This window comes from Papaver somniferum, chromosome 5 (genome assembly GCF_003573695.1).
Source record: "Papaver somniferum cultivar HN1 chromosome 5, ASM357369v1, whole genome shotgun sequence".
Taxonomy (NCBI): domain Eukaryota; kingdom Viridiplantae; phylum Streptophyta; class Magnoliopsida; order Ranunculales; family Papaveraceae; genus Papaver; species Papaver somniferum.
Genome location: NC_039362.1, coordinates 199,373,290 through 199,378,625, shown reverse-complemented (window position 1 = coordinate 199,378,625; position 5,336 = coordinate 199,373,290). Strand labels below are relative to the sequence as shown.

General features: G+C 38.2%; 1 non-coding gene across 1 annotated transcript; it reads left to right on the top strand.

Annotated features, from left to right (window-relative positions):
- Positions 1-2,652: 2,652 nt before the first annotated feature.
- Positions 2,653-2,723, top strand: TRNAG-GCC. Its single transcript has one exon. It is a non-coding gene; the product is annotated as a tRNA-Gly (tRNA).
- The last annotated feature ends 2,613 nt before the right edge of the window (positions 2,724-5,336 follow it).

The window sequence follows — 5,336 nt, the reverse complement described above, 5'->3', positions numbered from 1 at the left end:
AGGTTCTTGTCTACACCTCATGAATTTGAAGAGTTTGTAATTGTTACTCTCCTTAAAGAAACACTTGAGGCTTTTGAATACCTGCATCCACATGGGCATATACATCGTGACATCAAGATTTCTTTATCAGATATAAATGTATCACTTTTTTACTACTTTATGAAAATGGTATGTAATCCTTGGTGATTTGTTTGCAGATTAGTTGAGTTAGGGGAATGCATCTACGCAGGCTGGATAGCGATGAAATAGTGAAGCTTCAGTGTGTCAGCTTGTATGTTTGACAAGGTGACAGGCAACACCCAAGGAATACTTTTGTAGAAACTCCCAGTTTTTTTTCTTCTCTCAATAAATATTTACTATTTTTTTTTTATTATTATTTTCCTTTCTTCAATGTTGTACACATTTTGAATTCAGAAACATACCCCACATTTTACAGGATGGCTCCAGAAGTTCTGCAGCTGGAAGTGGATACGATTTAAAGCGATTGGTAGTTTCTTATCTCTTACTGTACTGTATAACAGTTCATGATCTTCAGCCTTGTCTACCCTTTTCCATGAAAAATAATGATAAAGAAAACACTTGTCTTCCATGGCACTATAAGAACCACTATCTATTCTTATGACTTTTTGTTTGTACTTTTTGTTTGTATAGCATATATGGACTGCTAATGAACTGACAGTGTTTATTCCATCAACACATTGCAGAGCTGATATCTGGTCATTCGGAATAACTGCTTTATAGTTGGCCCATGTTCATGCTCCATTCTTAAAGTACCTTCTTAATAAGGTAATAAAAATTTGTGATTGCTTCTCATATACAACTACTTCAGTAGTTTGAAAGAGCTTTTGACTTATGTGTCTCCTGGTAGTAGGTTTTTCTAATGATCTTCCAGAATGCCCCTCCCGGCCTCGATTATGATCGAGATTAAGGATTTTCCAAGGTATGACGTGTCCAAGGCTAGTGAGTGATGACTAGAAGAGGTTGGTGCAGGTCAAACACACTGAAATCATGGGTAGAACAGAATTTCGGATGTTAAAGTTTTTACAATGTTATTGCAGGAGTAGAGCAGCTGAACAGATTTATGGTTACTCTGCATCTGAAGCTCTTGGTCAGAATCTCAATGGCTTCATAATTGAGGAGCAAGCGATCAATGCAGCGAATGATTTATTTCAAAGAAATGCCGCAGGGGAAAACTGGACAGGGATTTTTCCTGCCAGGAATAAGCAAGGCCCGCTATTTCAGTACTTGTCACCGGTGCCCCATTATCTGATGGTAGTGTATCGTGATCTGTGGTGCCACACGGTATATTTCTCTTTCCATCTCGAATTCTACATTTCTTGATAGAAGTACCACATCTTACAGAATTCACATTAATATAGCATCTCTGTCAGAGTACATTGTCAATTTTGAATATCATTACGCCAACAGATAATTAGACAGGTAAAGAGAAAGAAGTGCATATTTTTTACCCCCGACCTACCAACCCTGCCCAGGTTAGGGTCAAACGTGACTCATTACGTGGTTTTCAAAAACAATGGAGCAAACAGTATGCTGTAGGATCTAGCATTTGTCACCCAGCTTGACCCCGGAATGGTGCAGAGGGATTGTATTACACATCTAGCTGTTAAGGAACTCATTTTCATCTCTTGCAGGACGTTGCAATCAAAGTATTTTTGAACTTCAAATACTCAAGAAGACTTGCTAATGCAACATTCCTTCAGACAAGAGGTTTGTTTATGAACTCAATCTAAGTTTTATCATCAAATAATGTTATTCTTAAAGAAGTTTCGAAGACAGGTCTATGCATTTGCTGGATTAAGTTTTGTAGACAGGTCTATATATACATACTTGCTGGATTTCACGGTGAATCTATTGCTTTCAGATTTCTGTCATATATGCTTTCTAACTACTGCATGGGGAACTTATTAGGTCCGATGTATATAGCTTTGGAGTTGTTCTATGGAGGGGAGCTTGCCACGCACTAAAGATCCCTTGGATTGACCTGAACTCAATGCAGGTATGTTCATCACATGATATGACTGAAAGTATCAGGTCATTGCCGCTGTAGGATTCACGAACCAACTAAATGAGATACCAAAAGACTCTGACCCAATTTGGGCATCTCTAACCGAGAGTTGCTGGCACAGGTTTGTGCTTATTTTGGAACATCCTTTTGTTTTTATACAGGTCAAAAAATCGGCTCTATATTCAATTACGCATTTCTGCAAAACAGATCAAGGACACATAGTAGTATCTAAAATTGACAATGAGTAATCTTTCTTCTAACTTATAACTGCAATTTGGTGACCCAAAAGGCTGCCCAACATACGAGGAAGTGCTTGAAAAGTTAAAAGCTATGCTTACCTTGGCGTCTTTCTGTCTAGAAATATGTAGAGTTTTTTTTTTTTGCTACGCGACATGTGGCAAGGAACTGGCCTGAAATCTATTCCAAACTCTAATTTGATCGGCATGTGGTTTAAATTGAATTTTAATGAAAATAGAGCCAATTATTTTTGTCTGAGGTTAATAAAATGAAATGACTCAATTTTGTTATTAAATCCACATCCTAATTTGATGCAGTTTTGTTTGTTTTAGTTAGTGGTTCCAGCCTAATTTTCTGTGAGAATAAAAACTGAGATGTTTCAACATTCAGCACCAGTGGTCTAGTGGTAGAATAGTACCCTGCCACGGTACAGACCCGGGTTCGATTCCCGGCTGGTGCATCTTTTTTACTGTTTTTATTAGTTTTAAGTATTTTGAGCAGCCAGATGACAAAATATAGCAAATAATTTGCTCAGCCTCAACTATTTACCATCATATAAATAATAACCATCGTTACCAAGCTCAGATCCCACTCACAAGATTCAGTGATCCGGAAGTGCAAAGAGCTAAACTCACTTACTGCGTCAGAAGGTTCCAAGCTTAAGATACCCAATGTAGAACCAGTAATATGTTTTCTCCAAGACCTTTCAGTGAAATTGATGCTTCTGTGGTAAAGTTTCAGAAAGCTTGAAGATTGTGCAGTTGTAATGGAACCCTGAAGGAGCTTTGGTAAGCAATTAGTATTACTATTTCCTAATCTAATTTTTTTTTCAGATGCTAGTTTGCATTTTAGGATTTTTATGCTGATCTAATTTGGTTCTCTCAAATGTTATAGGTGGAAAGCATTGGACTTTGCAGCGGGGTTTGGTATCTTTCTTCAACATGGAAAAACAAGAAACAGCTGTTTCACTATGGGTATGGGCATAGATAAGAGGTGCCAAGGTATTCTCACTTGACTTACCATACATAGGTGCCAAGAGTTTTGTTTAAAGTTTCTTAGTAAATAAGGCATTCTGTTCGTTTATTATCATCAGAATGTAATCAAGGCAATCTGTTCGTTTGTTATTGAACAATTAATGTCTATCGGTGGTACTGCCGTTTATAGACTAAAGGTTCCTGTTTACACCTATCGATATTGCATATCCAGATGGATTTAAGGAGTTTGTAATTACCACTCTCCTTAAAGAGACGCTTAGGGCTTTGGAATACCTGCACCCAAATGTATCACTTGTTTTCTACTTTAATTATGAAAATGGTATGTGCTCGTTGGTAACTTATTTGCAGAAATTAATTGAATTAAGGGAATGCTTCCACGCAGGCTGGAAATATTCTGCTAACTGCTTGATAGCGACGAAATAGTGAAGCTTCAGTGTGTCAGCTTGTATGTTTGACAAGGTGACACGCAGCGCCCACGGGATACTTTTGTCGGAACTCCATGCTGGTCATATTTTTTTTTTACTCAATGAAATTCTACTATTTATTCCTTTTCTCGTGCTTTCTTCAATGCAGTACACAATTTGAATTCAGAAACATACCCTACATTTTACAGGATGGTTCCAGAAATTTTGCAGAGGGGAAGTGAATATGATTTCAAGCGCGTGTTAGTTTCTTATATTTTCCCGTATTGTATAACAGTTCATGATCTTCAGCCTTGTCTACCCTTTTCTATGAAAACTAGTGATAAAGAAAATCCTCCGTCCTCTATGGCACTATAAGAACCACTATCTGTTCTCATAACTTTTTTCTTTGGGTAAAATATATGGACTGTTGATGAACTGACAGTGTTTATTCCATCAACACCTTGCAGAGCTGATATCTGGTTATTTGGGATGACTGCTTTTTAGTCGGCCCATGTTCATGCTCCATTCTCAAAGTACCCTCCAATGAAGGTAAAAACAATTTTGCGAATGCTAATATTAGTAATATACAACTATTCAGTATTTTGAAAGAGCTTCTGACTAACGTGTCTCCTGGTGGTAGGTTCTTCTATCACTTTTTTCAGCTTTAGTTGGTCCTTGTGGCCCAAAATTAAAAGAAAAACAAATGCCTGTTTGGTTTTCTTACGGAATACCAGTGATCCATGTGGATCGAGTAGCGGGTCGGCTATAGCAGTAGCAGCGAACATGGCATCAGTGAGTTTGGGTACAGAGATGGATGGGTCCCATATTATGCCCAGCCAGTTATAACTCAGTTGTTGGAATCAAACCTGCAGCTGGACTAGCTAGCCAGTCGTGCTGGGGTAGTCTCCGTTTCTCCTAGGCAGGACACCATCGGATGGGTGTACTTACCCGTCCCATTCATCTTATCTTCAGTGTTGCAGCTAGTTGGAAATATCTCATCTTTGTATTGCTGTGCAATTCAAGATAGAAAACAATGTGAAAATGATACAACAGGCAGGCAATAAGAAACAAATGATTGTGTTGTAACATGAATTCTGTGTGTGGCAGACCTATTTGCAGTACTGTAATGGATCCTGTATATGTACTGGATTTGATTTACTGGATAATGAAGCAACAAGAGAAGCAGCAAGATTTATACCGATCGGTGGTTGCAAACAATTTCTCAAAAAGGATGGTCTCGAGGAAAAAGATTAGGAATAATCAGGAATCTCTTCTTCAATTTCGCTAACGGGTCAAACCTCTACGAAGTATTTGAGAACCATATCAACACACTAAGGTATATTCTAAGCTACCTGTGAATGTTCTTTGATTCGATTCGACTTCCATTAGTTAATTGCAAATTAACACTGCGTGATTAAATTTGGTGAATTAAAGGCGAGGTGGAACAGATGGATAACCTGGAAATAGAAAATGTCAGTGTCATTCTTAATCCTATACAAAGTGGAGAATTTATCGCATTGCTAGCCGAGTTCAAGCAGTCTTTTGTACGTGTACTAGACTTAGTCTCATGGGGTGCTAGTCTAGCAGCTAGATTAGCAGTCAGGACTATCTCCTAAGTCTTATGGGAGTGTTAATCTAGCAGCTAGATTAGCAGTCCACGTCAGCCCAGCGATG